This window comes from Arvicanthis niloticus, chromosome 29 (assembly GCF_011762505.2).
Source record: "Arvicanthis niloticus isolate mArvNil1 chromosome 29, mArvNil1.pat.X, whole genome shotgun sequence".
In the NCBI taxonomy this organism is placed as follows: Eukaryota; Metazoa; Chordata; class Mammalia; order Rodentia; family Muridae; genus Arvicanthis; species Arvicanthis niloticus.
Window position 1 is genome coordinate 16062149 of NC_133437.1, and position 20300 is coordinate 16082448.

The 20300-nt window shown below is 39.0% G+C and overlaps 1 protein-coding gene across 4 annotated transcripts in view; it reads left to right on the forward strand.

The window, feature by feature from the left end:
• Positions 1–20300, forward strand: part of Ssbp2 (single stranded DNA binding protein 2) — a 253087-nt gene that overhangs the window by 136222 nt on the left and 96565 nt on the right. The gene's annotated exons all lie outside the window — the stretch shown is intronic.

The window sequence follows — 20300 nt, forward strand, 5'->3', positions numbered from 1 at the left end:
GTGCTTCCTGGCATGACCAGGCCTATTTGTATAGTTTATTACATTTATTGATTTGTTTATATTGAACCATCCTTGCATTTCAGGGATAAAGCCAGCTTGGTCATGCTAGATAATCATTTTAATATCTATCTGTATTCTACTTGCAAGTGTTTTATTAAGCACATTTGAGGCTATGTTCATCGGGGACTTTGGCCTGCAATGTTCTTTTCTGTTGTTGCTGTATAAACCGACTCTCTTTTGTGACATGGTGGACCTGTGGGGAGTGGGAAAGAGGCTTTCTTTCTCCCCTCCTCCATTAAGTAAGTCACAGGTTGGATCTGGTTGCTGAGTCAGAGGTGATGGAAGTGATAACACTATGTGTATAAATCCTTGTCCTGGAATCCTGATAGTTATGTGCCTGTCTTTGGAGGTGGTGATGTCTTGTTAGGGTGGTATTCTAGACATGCTAGAAATGACATTAAAATTACTGCAGTCATCTTTGATATTTATAACCCTGCCTTTGTAACAAGTGAAGGCAGGTGCTTTAGCTCTGAAAAGAAAGATTTTCATTCATACCTCTTGAATAATTTTTTCATTTTTTTTCAGCAACAGGATACACTGATCCTGTGGCTCATGCAAAGCCTTTACTGCATTTGTAATACCAGTGGGAAATTTCTTTACTGCTGGACTGTTCTTGCAGATTTGTAAATCTAGTGTAAATAAGCTACCTTCGTAATGGCCATTTAAATCTTCCCTCTGGATTATCCATGGAGCCGTAATGTTTATTGGCATGCCTTCCTGTGATGTAGTTCTTAATTGGGAAGCACATCTTATAAGAGAATTATAGCCTCCGAATAGGATAAGTCCTGTGGTTTGAAAGTTCCACAAAGGAATTCATTGGCATTAGCAACCCAAACAGATTTATTTCTTAACACTTGTCCCAGAGGCTCTAAACTATTGCTATAAAACTTAGAACAGGCCTGCAGTAACTACATTCTCTAGTTTCCCAGATTTATTTCTGGGTTAATTGGTTATTCTTTATTTTTCTAGAAAGTCATGAATTATGATCTTTAGAATATAGATGTGTAGTTAGTCATCAGAACTATATAGAATGCAAGACAGTGTAGATGAGGGCTGATGTAATAGAACAGGCTGCCCTCTCCATTCCGTCTAGTGTGGCATTATACTTAGAGACTCAGTTGGTAAAATGTTGGTAAAGCCCGAGAATAGGAACCCAAGTCCATATATTGAGATCATCACCACCAAAATAAATGCTGGGAATAGGGGATTTTGTACATCTGTAACCCCAGTGCTAGGGTTGGGAGGTGGGAGCCAAAGATACATGGGTCCTTAGAGTTAACTCAGGAGCTGATCTAGTCAACTTCTGTCTCAAAACCAAAGGTAGACACTGATAGAAGAAGACACCCAGTATTGACATCTGGGCCACATATGCTTGTGTGTGCACTACACGTGTGTGTGTGTGTGTGTATGCACATACATGGCACACACACAAAATAATAACATATAACTAATCAGCTTCTTTGGGGTATAAAAGCTAGAAAAAGGGAAAGCATAACAATTTACTTTGCAGTGGGTGGCTTGTTATGGTAAGCAACTGACAACTAGGTTTGTTTTCCCTTAGGGACCTTCCCTTTGCAATAGTGTGTCACTAAATCTAAGTTGCTTTCAGTTCCTAGAGGCTTCTAGAAGGAAAAGTGCCAGAGTGATAAGAAACCCACGGGGTTTCCATCAGACCACATCAGGATATACTCCATTTCTTCTTAGAATATTTAATAATTAGAAGAGAAATGTTAGACACAAATAGAACCAATTCTGTATTTAAAATAAAATTTAAAAAATGTATAATATAAATCCAGACAACAGTTCTTTTGGAAGACTATAACTGGTAATTTTAGGTAATTTAATATATTTCACCACTATAAGAAAAAAATTACTAATTCGTAGTTATTTTGATTTCCTCTGGATAGGACTTTGAAGGAAAATGTTGACTAGTCTAGATGCATTAGAGTGCTAACAGTACACCTTGATGTTTGTATCTGCACCTGTAGTGACTTGCGATAGTCATAAAAAAGAAAGTAAGAATACAGTGGGATTAACAAACCGTGTTTAAAGTGTGGAAATGGATAGAGCAAAGCTTAAGTCGTGGGTTCATGGCAGAAGGTAAGAGAGTGCCTTAACCTGCCCTGGGATTAACTGAGCAGTTGCCAGGAAAAGAAAAGTGCCACACAAAAGCGAAGTAGAGACTGTTGTACTAAGTAAACTTGTAAGACCCCAATGTACTCTGCATATGTATTTTGCGAATGTATAGTACATAAAAACTCTGATGATCCCACTATCTGGAAATATGTTGAATAATTATGAATTTAAGGAATTGTGTGTTACAGTGAAGACAAGGAAAAATTAAAAAACAAAAAGGACTAGAATATTCTCTCGCTGTGTCATGTGGTACCAGCTACAGGTCCTCAGTGGTAATGGGCAGGGCTTTGGACTTCTCTGCACAGTTGAGTGCCAAGAAGTATTCTAATATAAATTGGATGGTGTGTGGTAGTGGTGGCACTGGAGCAGCATTGACCAAAATTAATTAATTAAAATTAATTCTGTGCTTGATATCTTCCCTGACAATTCTGTAATGTTTTCCAGAGCACTCGCTTTGGGTGATGAGCCTAACTCAGCTAGTAAAGTGGACCCAGTCTCCAGCTCTTCTGCTCCGTCATGCAGATACCCTGGAGGAGGGTTCCTGTGCACACGGGTGGGTCTGTGGCCAGTGACTACAGCACTTCTTTCTAGATAGGACTCGGGCATGGGCTTGCTTCTCTGTCACTTCTTGCATTGCTATTGAAATGACTGAAAAATTAAGTGATAAGCATTGCTCCCAGTGCCTTTCCATGAATAGAAAATATTTCTTTTGTTTATTTATTTTTTTACTGCTTGAATTTCTTTGTGAGAATCTTACTATATAATCCAGACTAGTCTCAAACTTATGATCCCCCTGCCTTAATTTTCCACTTCTGGGATTATAGCCCGGGGTAAAGTGATAATAGTCTATGTCATACTATGAGACTTTGTCTCAAAACAAACAAGTCCCAAAGGAGCACTTCTTTTGACGAAAGATCTGTAATCACATGATTTAAACTACCTTAACTCTTTAATTTCAAGGATTCGGACACTATTCATATTCTTGGTCAACCAGAGTTAATTGAGACATTATGTTTAATTTGGAATTTCTAACACCTATAATAATATTAGAAGTAGCAATAAGAACTTTTCTCTTTTTCATATCTGTGTGTGTGTGTGTGTGTGTGTGTGTTTGTGTACACAAATTATGTTTTAACTTCTCTAACATTTTATAGGAATTTTTCATAATCATTAATACTGAACGTTTAATTCATAGCCATTGAAAAGAAGAAAGTTATTTTGTATCCCTTTGATATGTACATAGCATATTAATTAAGTATAAAGTTTTAAGTCACCTATTCAAAATGTTTTAAATTTTTGAATACATTTACTTTTGTCTTATTTATATTAATGTTGACATACATGTGTATGTACACCACATGTGTGCCTGTTAGTTTTGGAGGCCAGAAGAGTGTGATGGGTCCCCTGGAGCCACCATATTGGTACAGGGAACTGAGCCCATGTCATATAGAAGAGGAGCAGGTGCTCTCAACCTCTGAGATGTTTCTACAACCCTTAGGATGATATTTTAATAAATATTTTAAACACATTTAAGTCACTGTAGTTTTACATTTAAGTAAGGCTTGAGACTTGCCAGCCAAGGGTGATATAATTTAATTAATTCTGAAGACTAGGCTTGTTCTCCTAAACCATTTTATCCTATGATGATTATTGCCATAACAAGCTTTAATTTGGTGTCACTTTGAATTTAGGCAATGATATCAAACTGTTAAATGAAATTCTCTGGTGACTAGAACCACTCAGCAACAGCTGTTTCACTACCAGTGCAAAGAATCTTCCCAACCTGCCAGCTGAAGCAGCCTGATGTACTTTTTACCATCTCACTGCAGTAGCTCACTGATGCCGTACCATTTACCGTCTCACTGTAGTACCTCACTGATAATGTACCATTTACTGTCTCACTGTAGTAGCTCCTGCCTGTGTACTCAGCACAGGCTGAGATCAGCTGCCAAGTGTCCATTACAGGTTGTTTTGGAGCCAATTCCATGGAACAAAGTGGATTTGGCATAGAGAACTAGGATAGGAGAGATCATTCATCTGTTTTTTCTGCTTTTGAATGTCAGGCAAGTTTAGAGGCCTTCTCCTGCTATTAATATTCTCTCTCTCTCTCTCTCTCTCTCTCTCTCTCTCTCTCTCTGTGTGTGTGTGTGTGTGTGTATGTATGTGTAAGAGCACACACATACACATATACTCATATGTAAAATAATTAAAAAAATTAGTTAACTGAAATTTTCATCCCCGTACCTACTCTATCTTTGACTACCTTTGTTAAAGTATTTCATTAGCCCAAAAGATAATTAAATTTAAAAATAATATTTAAGGGCTAGGAAGGTGGTTCAGCAGTTAAAGTGCTTTCTGTGTAAGCATTGAACAAACAAACAAAAATCCAGGTGAGGTATGCTTCATATCTCAGCACTATCGTGCAAAGACAGAAGAACATAGGGAACTCTGGGCTAATCCGTGATCTCTGCGTTTACTGAAAGATCCCTTTCTCAAAACTCTTCTATATCTTGACTTATAGGGCATACTGTGAGAACCTATAGAAACATATAATGTAAAATAATGAATTGTCATTCAAAAAAATGAAAATTTTAAAATGCATCCATTCTATCTTATCTCAGAAGACATATTGGACAGTATTTAAAATACCTGGTGTCCATACAGCATTTGGTTTTTCTATTCTGAAAACCCAAGTAGCAGCAAGTGCGGCCCTCACCCTGTCTTCTCTCATCCAAGGAGCCAGAGACTTCTGTACTAAGTAGGACTTGAGATGCTCCTTCCCTCCAAGCCTCTCCCATCATGCCTCCTTGGTCTTTCTCATGCTCTGCGTTTCTTTCTTGTAATTTGTTTGTGGTATGTCCATATGCATGACTGTAAGGCCAAGAATAGTGTAGACTCTTCCAAGGTAGGTCTCCTGTGATGTTTACACAAGAGAAATGTGGGTTTGTTATTTCTAAAGAAAACCTTTTGTCACATGAATAAAAACTGAACTTGTAAAATGATTATCTTGACCTGGTCTCAGACTCACTGTTAGCCGAGGATGTTCTTGAATAAAGCAAAAGTTTTAAATATTTACATATTTATACTTATACACATTAATGATTGACTTTTAGAAAATTGATTTACATAATTTTATAATGGTAGTTATATTTGTAAATAAGCAACTATATTCATCTAATCTTCTATCCGAATAGTAACGTATATCTCCCAAGTAAACTATGGGACACAGTACATTACCTTCTTCCCACAAGAATTGAGTTTAGAGTCTGAATATTATATGCGACTCAGATCAGCATCATAAAAGTCAGTGTTCTTTAGCACAGTTCTTATCAGAGTTTGAACTAGAGTTACATAGATAGGAGGGTGTCTTCATCAACCCCCACAGGTTCTGCCCATGGAATATAATTGTCACTTGTATTTATATATTGTGGGATCAAGGTACTTTTTTTACCATTGTTGTCCCATGTCCTGTCTTGCCGCTGGGGTGTAGGACCTCCGCAAATTAAACGCTGAACTAGACTACATTTTACCCAGGAATCTTGGTAGGGAGCAGGGAGATGTCTACCCCCTCAAATGGTGCCTGGGTGCCCAGGTCTCTGAACCCACTCAACCTTATCAACTTTCATCACATGCTCCACTACCCCACAACCATGGCTGTCCTCAGAACGTTTATTTTCTCCTTTGATTTCCCTCTACTAAGCGATCCATGAAGCAGAATTATTATTCTGAACTTATAGTATGAACAGAAGTTTACCCTTTCTTTGTAACTGATTAAGAAAGATATTGAGTATAGTAGCTGGAAATTTTCCAAATACATGAGGTGTTATAAATGTAAGGCTCACTCATTCACATTTATTTAATGACTTTACTAAGACTTACAATGCATATTTGTATCTTATTTTAAAGTATCTACTGTAGAGCATGTACTATTTTAGGTGCCATCTTACTGTGGGTCTGGTTACTATAATACAATATCTGACACGGAATAATCTGTAAGGAAGAGCAGCTTACTTTTACTTATAGTTCTAGAGTTTGGAAAACCAAAGCTATGTTACCTGCATGTGCTCAGCATCTGGTGAGGACCTTCCTGCTGTGTCGTGGCATGGCACAGGATGTGTGCTGTATCAAGTCTCTCTTCTAATAAATGTACAGTTGCTGCCATGGGCATTAATACTTACTACTTCTAATTTGGAATACTTGTCAAATACCTCACGTCAAATGCCATTTACATAGGAACTTTAGGATTGAATTTCTTTTTCTTTTTTTAATTTTTTATTAGATATTTTATTTATTTATAATACAGATGTCATCCCCTTCCCCCATTTCCCCTCCCTAGAACCCCCTATCCCATCCCCCACTTCCTTTTTGCTTTTATATCATGAATGTATTAAGGTCAGTTCGAGGTTGAGGAACTAGCAATACAATAGATGCAAATACTCAAGGAACGAGCAAGACAATAAACACAAATAGTCAAAGAAAAAGCAAAGCATTAAACCTAATTATGTGACTAGTTCCATGGTCACTGTTTCTAAGGGCTTATCAGGATGACCAAAGTATCTGAGCCTACTTCCCTATCCTAGCCCAAGGTCATGTTCATGTCTGAAGCCCACTTCTTTGTTCTAGCCTAAACTTTAGGTCCCTGCCTAAGATTACTTCTTTGTTCTAGCCTAATGTCAGATTCCTGCCTGAAGCCTACTTCCTTGTCCTTGGCCAATGTCATATTCCTGCCAAGCAGCCCATTTCCCTCCCTCCCTCCCTCCCTCCCTCCCTCCCTCCCTCCCTCCCTCCCTCTCTCCTTCCCTCCTTCCTTCATTCCCTCCCTCCCTCCCTCCCTTCCTTCCTAGATTCACTTATTTGATTGTGGGTGTTTTGTCTGCAAGTATCTGCACAGCACAAGAGGGTATCTTGGGACTACAGTTAGAGATAGTTGTGAGGCTCTCACATAGTGGCTCACAATTCAGGATCTCTGAAAGAACAGTCAGTGTTCTTAACCACTGAGCCATCTCTCCAACACCTCAAGTTCTTTCTTAAGTAGTTTATGGTCTACATGAAGGCACACTAAATTATATTATGACTTAATGAATCTGTAGTAGAAATACACACAAATGTCATGAGAACAGTTCAGGATAAAGTTATGTATAAGAAGACTTTCATACACCTATTGGGTGTCTTGATTTATTCATTGGAGAAATGTCTATTCAAGTCTCTCAACCAATTTTAATTAGGTTATTAGTTTTTGCTACTGAGTGGTAGGCTGTCCATCCGTAGCGTGGTTATCAACTCACTGATACTTTGTTCTGTTCAGTGTGTTACGTTTTCATTCTGCCGGTGCACCATTTGCTGTACTCTGTGTTTAGTGTGACGCTGTTCATTGAGTTGGATTCTGTTCCTTGTATTTCCTATGCTACATCCATGAAGTTAGTGATGCTCAGTGTCATGTTTTACAGTGTTTAAATCTTCAATTTCTCTCCCTCCTCCCCCCTCTTTTGTGTGTGTGTGTGTGTGTGTGTGTGTGTGTGTGTGTACCTGTGAGTGCAGGCATGTGTGGAAGTTAGAGGACAGCTCTCTTTTGGGAGTTGGTTCTCTCCTTCTATCATGGGACAGAAGCGCTCAGGTCTTCAGGCTTTTGTGGCAGATGCTTTTACCACTGAGCCATCTTGCCTCCCCATTCTCACGCTTCTGCATTTCAATCCACATTCCTTCTGTGGTTTGTCTAAGAGACTACCCTTTCCAATGGAGTATTTCTGTACTTTTGCTGAAATCGTTTGATGGTATATGCATGGATTTATTTCTAGGCTTTGTTCTATCCCTTTCGTTTATTTGTCTCTCTTTATGGATGATATTATGGTTTTATTTATAGTGTTATTCAAAGAACAGTGTTCTTAGTTTTTTATAAAGTCTAGTTTATGAAGACCAAGGTCACAGATTATTATTTTTCTATTTTCTTTTAGAAGTTTTATGATCTGTATTTACATTTTTTGTGTTATATACTGAGTTTATATATGATGTAAGAATTCGATGAAGAGTTTTCTTATATATTTTTGACATACACTAACTAGATTAGTATTTTTTGTTTAAGAAGATTCTCTTATCTCTGTCAATAGCTTGAGAAGTTCTAAAATAGTAATGATATTGGTTTCTACTTGTGAGCAATGTGATAAGGAAGAAAAGGCCTCCTTTTTCTCATAAAAGCTGTAATTGTGCCTAATAATCTCACCCTTCCTGAAACAGGAGTACAGCTATCAGTGCAGTGTTCTGTGCTGGAAACCTGCAAACACTAGTTCCTTACTGTTCTTCCCCAGATAGGCAGCTTTGTGGGCTTGGGTGGATATAGTTACTTGATAGTGCTTATCACTTTATGAGCATATATCAAATATCATATACCTTAAATATTTGTATTTTTATATTTTATATTGCAAAATGCTAGAAAAGTATTATCTACTGGAATGCTTAATGAAAACAACTTATGAAACATAATTTCACAGTCATGCCTCTTAGAAAGCATCCCTTTATAAAACATAAGAGGAACTGTTCACAGGCTGTTTTTCTGCTGTGTTTCTTGGGTAGAGGATGGGAAGAGTAAGGGATAAGGGCAATGGGAGGGAAGATGGTTCTCATGGTGACTTCCTACCTGTCAGTCTGGAACATTGCCGCCACAACCTGGGTTCTAGAATGTATGTTTTCTGTATGGATTGAGTCTGAGCTTCTCCCAAAAATCGGCTCTTTTGCTCTGGTAGGACCAGTTCTACCCGTGCTACCCTCTTTGCATGTCTGCTGTGCAGAGTGCGATAATCTCTGTTCAGCTCCAGGCCAGAGAACTGAACAATGACTGTTGACTGAAGGGAGGAGCAACACTTGACATTTGAAATTTTCACATCTTTTTTAAAAACCAGAAATAATATGAATCTAAAAACATTGTAACTTCTCTTCTAACTAAATCTGAAATGTGCTCAGTTCACTGTGACACATCATATATTTGTAGTTAATAAAGTTTCTTAGAATTTTAGTTTTTAAGGAAATAATTTTTTAGTTGGATAATTATTAGACTTATGCTGTATATGTTGAAAGCACAAAGGAATTGAATGTTATTTTTGCTTTTTAACAAAGAAAAGCTTCTTTGATAGTTTTATAGGTATGTTATAGCAACTATAAATAACTGCCAGAATAGATTAGTTTGACAAATAATTTTGAGTCTTTTGAGGTTTACCTTAGGATTTTGATTTAAACTGTATCTGAAAACTGACACATTTACATGAATCTAAAGGGAAGAATTATTACTGTACTAACATATATTAAAAGAAACGATGATTTTAGAAACATACTTATGATAGTTGATAATGAAAATTAATTTGGAATTTCAGAAATACACAATTAAAGGGAGAAATTAATTTTATTGTTTGTTACACATATATCTTACAAATATCTTCTTAAGAACATTTACACTTCTTAAACATTCTTTCCATACTTATAGAACACTAACCTGGTTAGAGGTCCATAGGTCTCATTTGACTCCACTGTAAATATAGAGAGTATCATCACTCCACTGAATAAATAATTTTTGACAACTAGTTTGGTCTTGAGACTTTTGTCAAATAGAGAGGAAGGTAACCTGGAAGAAGCATAAAGTGAAACACAAGTTGAAGCAAGGATCTCTTCGTGAATAATGCAGGTGGCTCCTGTCTAAAAGTACACTAGTGTTTAGACAGTCATGTGAATTACAAAAAGGGTAGTCAAATCTTAGAGCATTTCTGTTACAAATTTGGCTTAAACATGCAACATTTTGCATTTTGACAGCGTGTATATATGAATGTTCATGCTTATGCAAATAGCATCCTTTTCTCTGGGCGTGAGTGAGCATACTAAATGTGCGTTGACTACTTATGAACTTAGTATTCAGGCTGCAGGTTGAATGCATGCTCCTTACTGAAACCTTAACCCTAGTGTCATGCAATTTGAATGTGGGGCTTTTGGCTGGTAACTGGGAGTTGATGACCACAGAGTCTTCATGGTTAGTTGCCTCATTGATAAAAGAAATAGAAGAGAAACTCTGTACTGCTGCCATGTACATGTGCAATGAGAAGATACTGCCTAGCAACCAGGAACACAGACTTCATCAGCCATTGTATCTACTAACACCTTCATCTTGGACATCCTAGCCTTCAGATCTGTGAAAAATGTTTCCATTTAAGCAATTCAAGTTCTAAAATGTCCTGTAACAGCCAGACTGTCTTAAGACTTACAAGGTACCCTCAATTACATACCATTATTGAAATATGAGATGCATCACTTAGAGAACAGTACAGAGAACTATAAATACACACACAACAGGAAGAATGCAAGCTATCTACTCCTGCTTACAGCAGTACACTCTGTAGCCTTTGGGAGTAAGCTTAGAAAAAGACCTGAAGAGAATTAGAAGATATTTAGCATATATTACTAAATGAAAAATGACTGGGTTATATGTTAGTCTAATATTTATTTTTAAAATCATATGAAGATTTTATCAGTAGTTAGTTTTGAATGTTGATTTTACATTTGATTTTCCTTACTTGTTTTTACGTTTTTGCTTCATTCAGTGAATCGTGTGTTATTGTGTTGTTCACAATGTCAACTAATATTTAACCAGGGTAAGACTATGGAGTAAAGTCAGGCAGTGTGAGAAGAGTTTGGCCAGGTCAGACCTTACTGCAGGATGTCCAAGAAAATGCTGCTTGGTCACAAAGAGCCAGAGAGTATTTTCACAGTATCTTACTAGTTAGTTTCTTAGAACACTTGCAGGCCTTTCATTCTTTATATCTAACTAACATTTACAGGATTGACTGTGTGACTGCTCTCCTGAAACACATTTCCCACAAAAGAGCATATAGTTACCCCGTTCTGCATTACATTTAAGAACATTCAGAAATATTCCCAAAGATAAAATACTACATTTTGGTTTATGGAACTGTTGTTAACTTTTTTAATGCAGTGTTTTCCTGGTAACAGTTGATTTTGGAGTGAGCATTGCAGCTGTTTTGTTGTGTGTAGAGTCTGTAATGGAGATGAGGAGGGCTCTGTTTTATATGCAGTCATTACCACGCCCTACAAAAAGGCAAACACATTTTAATTGGGCAAAAATAAGTTGGGAATTAGAGAAAATAATCTCTTCAGTGGAGAACTGTTATTAGCCAGATGAAACTTCTAGTAGGTTTGCTGTGGAAGTTTATCTCAGCATCTGCATTATAGTCCCTGCCAGATGTGTGCTGTAAAGTTCAATGAATCTTGACAAGCATTGACTTGATTTCAGTGGCTATACGATGCTAAGAATCCTTGACAAATGAGAAAAACTAGTTTTTAACAAATTTCATCTAAGTTAATGTTTTATTTAAATTAGTATAAGTGTTTTCTTTTCTCCATTTAATACAAAATCAGTTGTTAAGAGCAGTCTTAAGATTGAAGCCTAGCTTGCCTGTAAGCTGTCATAAAAATATAAATAAAACCTTATTCCATTTGCCCTTTGAATACAAATTAAATACACATGATTCAGTAGTTTAAATGTAGTTTGTTAGGAAGATTTTTATGTAATTTTAAATATAAAAATAAAATAAATCATTAAAGAATAAGATTTGAAACAGAATGTATAAGGCGTGTTCTGGCAGCAAAATGTGAAATTTAGCATGTGTCAATGAAATATATAAATAATAATTATATAGTCCTAAATAAAAATAATCATACATTTAAATTATGCCCATATGCATAACCATGTCTATATGTATGTGTGTGTCTAAGAGGGAGAGAAAGAAGGAAATTTTATCCTTTTCTACTGATTGTAGATAATAGAGTAATTTGAATTTAATAAAACTTCAGGAAAATGTATTTGCAAGAAGTGTCATGTTAATGAAATGTGTTGTCTGTGGTGTCATGAAATTGTTTTGAAGGAGATGGTAGAAGTCACTGTGAAATTGTGTAATAGCTCCGTGAGCAGCACTCTGCCCACTGGTGTGCAGGGTGTCATATCCAGATGGCTTCTCACTGTTCACTTGGTTTTGATCAGAATGATACAAGCTTACTTGCCTGTGAACATAATGAACGTGAGTTCACGTGTCTGTGATCATAATGAATGTGAGTTCACACTGGCTGTGATCATAGTGAACGTGAGTTCACACTGCCTGTGATCATAGTGGACGTGAATTCACACCGGCTGTGATCATAGTGGACGTGAATTCACACTGTCGGTGATTATAGTGGACGTGAGTTCACATATCTGTGCTCAGAATGAATGTGAAACCTGCTTTTGTTGTCCGTACCAGCCACTCCTTAACATTTTTAATTAATGTGCTTCTCCTGAATTCAGGAAGTCACTGATGACATTTGGGGAGAGGAAGCTTGTTAGCCTCCTTCCGGACTATGCAGCTTTTATTTTTTATTGAAATTGTAGTCTCAGCCAAAAACCAGTTGGTGGAAGGAGGAGTCATGAGTGAAAAGCAGAGGGAGAGGAGGCAGGGAGGGGTCGTCCAGAGGAACACAGGAGAATCAGAAAGCTAGTTATGCAGATATGAAGTCATTGCAGAAGGCTTGGCTAAGACACAAACACTGTCACCTCATCCCTGCTACTGTGCAGGAACACGAGGAGCAGCATGATGGTGTTTCTGTCATGAAATTTTACATGATGATTTTCTTGTTATGTTTTTATTTTTCATTTAACAACTAGAAAGCATCCATTTCTATAATGTTCTTGACAATTTTCGTTTTTCAGTTCCTGCTTTGAGAGCGTTAAGTTCTATATAATGTGGTTTGATCATAGTCAACTCTTCACAGATACTCCTCCTTTGCTATCCATCCGACTCTGTGCCCTTGGCAAAAACAACTTACAAGGCCAATTCGCGTTGGCCAAAATATTCTCCAATATGTGGTCTCTACTAGAGCAGGGTCCCCTTTGTAGGCCTGTACCCATAGAGAACACTGGACTTTCTTGGTAGATAACAGTTACCAATTGTTCCACAGCTAAGGGTAGGAATATGTACCTGCTCCCCTTCCCATGCTGGGATTCTGTCTGCCTGGACAGAAATCAAATCTACATGCTTAAGTTAAAAAGTATTGATAGTTTTATAGTGTGTGTTAAAGAATCAAATTGTCCCATTTCACAACAGATAAAGACAAGAATTGTCTTGAAGTTTTACATAATTTATGTAAAATGAAACTAAAAGTGAAAGAATAGATGAGAGTGATCTCAAGCCAACATTTAAAAATTTTATAAAATGAAGCTTTTAATTTTTCCTTAATAAGAATCTTTTGGTAAATCATCTGATCACCCATTCTCACCTTCTCCTATGTACTCTGACCCAGTTCTAGGAAGGAAGCCCAAGGCCTGGGGGTGAACTAGCAGCGGTCCCTAGGAGGGAAATGGCAGACTAGAGAAAGTCAGTGTGCAGACATAAGAAAAATTAAACACAGTTATTAACAGATAATATCATAAATGAAAGTAGTTTTAGAAGTATGAATTTGCATTCTAAATGTCAACAGATTTTTAGATATAAAGCAAGATTAAATATTAATGTTTATTTACAGTAACAAGGGGTCAGAACTTACATTGAAGTTTGGTTCATCAGCAAGCAGGAATAAGTATAGAATGGATTGTTTTATTCATTTGAACTGTGAATCTGGACATGGATGCACATAACAAAAAGGAGGAAGACTGTATCCTTTCCAAAGAAGAGTTGTCACTAGGTAAACAACACAGATGGAGAAAATGGGTATTATGAAACCCTCTTAATGCAAGATTATGGACTTAGACACCTTAATAACACTTTTTGAACACTGTTTGAGAGCTGCATACTATGTATTTTGATCATATTAATGTCCCCTAATTCTTCCCAGATCTAGTTTGCATCACTACCCACCCATCTTTGTGTCCTCACTAAGTACAGTTTATGCTGCCCATATTCCTGAGCCATCCACCAGCACATGGTCGACTTAGGACCTACTAGGGTCACACCCATAAAGACAACTGACTCTCTTTTTCTGAGTAGCTATCAACTGCCAATATCCTCTCAGCTAGGAATGGGATTTCATATTCACTGCCCCTCTCCTTGCTTGGATTTTGTCTGGCTTGGCTTGCACAGGTGTTGTGCACTAGGTGTGTTAATATGTGACTGATATGTTGTATCTAAAATCTTCTGCTTTACCCAAGGCTTCTGGTCCCACAGTCTTTCCACGCCCTCCTCTACAATAATAACTGAGCTCTGAGAGGAAAGCTGTGATCGAGTTGTCCTATTTAGCACTGAATACCCTACACTTTGACCACTTGTCTCTTCTTGTGTTAATTAATATCTACTGCCAGTAGAAGCTTTTCTGATGAGGCTTGAGAGATGCTCTAACCCATGTTATCATATAACAGTAAGTCATTGATAGTTGGTCCAGTACTGTATCATTTAACAAGATAATAATAGTAGATTATTCCCCCACGGCCTAGGACCTGCCTAGCCACACTTCTTGGTCCTGATAACTGATCTGGGTATGGGTTTCATCTTGTGGACTGAGCCTTAAATTCAGTCAGAAAGTGATTGGCTGTTCCCAAGACATTGTTGGCACCGTTGCACCTGTCCGAGTGTCTTGCTAGACCACTCATCACTGTTGCTCACCGCTGGGTAAAAAGAATAATCACATTTCTCTGTGGCCATAGCTATTTTAGCAGTATGAAAGCCAACCAGTAGGGGTGAAGCTTCCAGCACTGGACCAGCTTGATTTCCCCATGCTTTATGACTTGAATCTATGGTATCTTCAGCAATAGGGTCTTACCATCATGTTCTGGAGGTAACTAAGAGCTTTGGCCGTAACTTGTAATGTTGAGCATCTGTGGGGCCTTACTGGCCAACAGCACTAAAGGCATTATTCATTTCTGCCACTGGACATTTTATTTGTCAGCCTGTGGTATCTGGTTGGCACATTTTCCTCAGCTTTAGGGTTCCTACATTTAAATTTCCCTCTACACACAAGCACACACACACACACACATACACACTCAGAGACAGAGAAAATTTGAAAGTTTAACCTTTTAAACATACTTTAAAACCTATACTTTTATATTAACAAGCAGTCTATAAATGAACAGTGATTACAGTGTTAGTAATGATAATTTAGAGAGTGTATATTGGTGCCTGAACATACTGATTTGTTTATATGTGTTACATGTCAAAAACATCATACTATGTAGCTTAAATAGATGATCAGTAAAACAAATATCTTAATAAGAACTCTTTAATTGATGAAATTTGTGCAGATAACTCATTTTTTCTTTGTATACATACTATCAAATACTATTGGTACAGAGGATATTGAGGTATTCATTTGCAAGTGGCTATAGTTTGGGGCCTGGAAAGCAGATCTATATAAAGCAACAAACAGTGGTAACCAAGGTAGATGGCTATGGAGGTAACACCCCACACCCTGCTTAGATCTATGGCACAGAGTGATTTCTTTTTAAATTAAAAAAACTACAATTAATTTAGGTAAGTGAGACTTGTAGAAGATATTTAAATACATCAGTGATATGATCAACACCTAGAAAAGGGCAGTGTGATTGAGACCTTCAGAGCAGAATGATGGCCTGAAAAGAAACTAAAGGTAAAAAGTCAAGTACTGCCTATCAGTGCAGTGCTGTGCTGGCCACCAGTGCTGTCCTTCCTATCAGTGCAGTGCTGTGCTGGCCACCAGTGCTGTCCTTCCTATCAGTGCAGTGCTGTGCTGGCCACCAGTGCTGTCCTTCCTATCAGTGCAGTGCTGTGCTGGCCACCAGTGCTGTCCTTCCTATCAGTGCAGTGCTGTGCTGGCCACCAGTGCTGTCCTCCAGTGGTGTCACTGTGATGTAGCAGAATTATTTACATTTTTTTTTTTTTTTTTTTTTTTTTTACTTCTTACTTATCAGGTATGGTTTTTAAAATGCTTTCTTTTGGTATGTGGGTATCTTATTTTTTTGGTGATGTCTTTTGTAAAGGAAAACATTTAACTTCAGTGAGGCCCTACCAGAGTAAGATTTTTCAAAAGACCACACCATTGGCAGCATATCCAGATGGCCATGTGGTTTGTCTTCTGTTGTCCTCTTGGAGTTTGGCAGTTTTGTAGTTTTATCCTTTATACTCAGAACTCTGACACATTTTTAATGAACTTTCATTACAGTTATACAGTATTGTTTCTTAACATATAGTGTGTCAGCACTGTTAAACACTGTTATTTGTCATTCTGTTGTCTTGACTTTGTTGTCAATGGTCAGTTGAATATTCGTGTATTCTGTCGCTGCCCTCCACAAAGCTAACACCACACTGTCCTGGATGGTTCGGATACATAGCAAGTCTTGAAATCAGGTCATGTCAGTCATTTAATTTGTTGAATGTTTGACTACTCTGGGTCTTTTTATATAAACCTTAGAATTAGCTCATCATATTCACAGAATAACTTGGATAAGATTTTGTTTTGAATTGGGATTTTGTAGGACATAGAGTTCAAATTGGATAATACCAAGTTTTTCTACCCATAAGTTTGGAAATTCCTTTGTCTATTTTCTAGTGGTCCTTAACAGAGGTTTTGACATACTTTGTTAAGCTTGTATCTGAATATTATCTGCACTGGCTGATTTTGACACAAGCTGGAGTTATCACAGAGAAAGAAGTTTCCCCTGAGGAAATGTCTCCATGTGATCCAGCTGTAAGGCATTTTCTCAATTAGTGATGAAGAGTGGGAGGGCCCCTTGTGGGTGGTGCCATTGCTGGGCTGGTAGTCCTGGGTTCTATAAGAAAGAAAACTGAATTTGTCAAGCTCTGGCAGAGCTTCTCAGGAGACAGCTATATCAGGCTCCTGTCAGCAAGCACCTTTTGACGTCCACCTCAGTGTCTAGGTTTGGTGTCTGTATATGGGATGGATGCTCGCAGCCAACAATTGGACTGAGCACATGGTCCCCAATGGAGGAGTTAGAGAAAGGACTGAAGGAGCTGAAGGGGTTTGCAACCCATAGGAAGAACAACAGTATCAACCAACCAGACCCCCCAAGAGCTGTCAGGGACTAAGCTATCAGCAAAGAGTACACATGGAGAGACCCATGGCTCCAACTGCATATGTAGCAGAGGATGGCCTTGTCAGACACCAGGAGAGGCCGTTGGTCCTGTGAAGGCTTGATGCCCCAGTGTAGGAGAATGCCAGGGCAGGGAGATGGGAGTGGGTGGGTGGGTGGGGGAGCACCCTCATAGATGCAGGGGGAGGGGAAATGGGATAGGAGGTTTCTGGAGGGGAAACTGGGAAAGGGGATAACATTTAAAATGTAAATAAATAAAATATCCAATAAAAAAAAAAGAAATATAGTTGAGCAAGCCAGTTAAGTAACATCCCTCCATGGCCTCTGCATCAGCTCCTGCTTCCTGACCTGCTTGAATTCCAGTCCTGACTTCCTTTGGTGATGAACAGCAATGTGGAAGTGTAAGCTGAATAAACCCTTTCCTCCCCAACTTGCTTCTTGATCATGATATTTGTACAGGAATAGAAATCCTGACTAAGTCATCTTTGAGTATTAAAGTAAATATTACTGTATTTTTATATTAAATCTCTCTTGTTCACTGTGGGTGGCTTCTGTAGGAAATAATTGCCTTCTCTCTGTATGTTAGCTCTGGAGCCTGACCCTTTCTAAAATTACTTATGCTTAGTCTTTTCTTAACTGGATAGTTGCTACTACTTCAGGCCTGATTATAACCTTTGCCTCTTTCTCTTTAGAGACATAGTTTTTCTGTCTTTTAAATGGTTACTTTTTATATATTGAAGATATACTCATCTCTTATACAATATATCTCAACCACAGTTTCCCCTCCCTCCATTCCTCCTAGCTCCCTCCTTCTCCCACTTCTCCTTGCTCCCTGATCCACTCCCCTTCTGTCTCCCATCAGAAAAGAGCAGGCCTCTTCTAAGAGACAACAAACATGGCAAAACAAAATACAGTAAGGCCAGGCAAAAGCCCTCATGCCAGAGCTGGACAAGGTAACCCAGCAGGAGCGAAAGAGTCCTGTGAACAGGCAGAAGAGTCCGGACCCACCCATTCCCACAGTTAGAAGTGGCACTAAAACACAGAGCTAAGAGCCATGCATATAGGTAGCAGACCTGGTGCAGACCACAGCAGGCTCAGTGCTTGCCTTTTTAGTCTCTGTAAGCCTGTATGCACCCTGCTGAGTTGATTCAGTGAGACATGTTTTCCTGGTATCCTCTATTCCCTGATGACTCTTACAATCTTCCCTCTCCCTCTTCTGTGGGGTTCCCTGAGCTCTGAGGGGAGAGGCACAGTGAAGGCCTCCAATCCAGACTCTCTGCATAATGCCTGGCTGAGATTCTTTACGTTCATTCCCACCTGCTGCCCTAAGGGAAGCCTCTCTGATGACAACTGGATAAACCACTAATCTATGAGCATAGCAGAATACCGTTAGGAATCATTTCTCTCTCTCTCTCTCTCTCTCTCTCTCTCTCTCTCTCTCTCTCTCTCTCTTTCTCTCTCTCTTTCCTTCCCTCCCTCCTTCCTTCCCTCCCTCCCTCCCTCCCTCCCTCCCTCCCTCCCTCCCTCCCTTAGGTATCTGGGCTATCCTGTCTCCAATTTCTAGCTATCAATGCAGTGTCAGGCATGGACTTCCTCTTCTGGAGTGGGTTTCAAGTTAAATCAGACATTGTTTGGCCACTCCCACAAGTTCCTTGCCCCAGCATATCTTGTAGGCACCACAAGTTCTGTGCCACCATTGCCTTAGCACATCTTGCAGGCAGGAGGAATTCTTCATCAAAGGTTTTGTAGTTGGGTTGGTGTCCATGTTATTCTTTTGGTAGCCTGCAGATAGCCTTCTGGCACCAAAGAGATTAGAATATAGGGGTGAAGGCTCCATTCAGGCATCAGCTTCATCTCCCCATGTTTAGTGAGCTGTGAGAATGTTATCTTTGTCAATGGGGCCACACTGTCAGTTTGCTGAGAGCAACCCCATCGTCATAGCATCAGCCTGGGTTGTTTAGCAAGTGCTACGGGACCATCTTGGCCAATAACTCAACCAAATGCAACCCATCCCACCCCTGGAAGCCTTGCCTAGCTGCATGAGATTACCAATCGAGAATCCATATTCCTCATTACTAGGTCCTCCCTAGGATCACCCTCATAGATTCCTGGAACTTTCTATTGCACTAGGTTTCCACACCACCCCCAAATGCTCCCTAATTCCAGCCATCTCTCCCCATACTCGCTCCTTCTATTCTAGTCCTCCCACCCCACCAGATCCCTCCTACTCCCATCCCCACCCACCCCCAGTCCAGCAAAATCTATTATCTTACCCCTCCTAGGGAGAACCATGCATACACCCAGACCTCTCCTCTTTACCTAACCTCTCTGGGTCTGCAGATTGTAGTTGGTTATCATTTTACTAACAGCTAATATCCACTTAGAAGTGAATACATACCATATTTATCTTTGTGGATCTGGGTTACCTTACTCAGGATGTTTTACTTTTTTTTTTCTATTTCCATCCATTTGCCTGCAAATTTTTTGGTACATTTTTTTTAAACAGCTGAGTAATAATCTATCATGTAAATGCAGTTTTTTAATCCATTTTTCTGTTGAGGGGCATCTAGGTTGTTTCTAATTTTTTTTTGTCAGTTTTTACTCTTCTTTATTAATATAGAAAAGGAGCCTGAAACAGCTGGACCAGTAGTACAAAGCACCAGGAGTTAATACTATTCTGGTGAAAGGGTTGGATTTATAAAAGTGAAGGAGGAAAAATAAGTGAAGGAGGAGGCAGGAACTGCCTGGCTTCTGGGGCCAGGCCCAGCCTGTACCCAGAGCCTTAGAGCAGGACCTGGGATGAAAGGCACTGGAGGGGGCTGATGGGTAATTATGAAGCGGAGTGAGTTGGAGACCATGGTGACAGAGGAGGTTCAGGCAGTGGGAAGCATTTCTGTGGCTGATAAGGACAGAGCACAGAGCTCCTCGGTGAGCTATGGGGAGGGATGCTCAGCTCTAGGGCCAGGTAGAAAATGCTGCACACATTTGTGGACTTTGTGAATTCAGACACGACTCTAGGGTAGAAGGGCCTTTCCCGCCAGGAGTCAGTCACCTTTGCTGT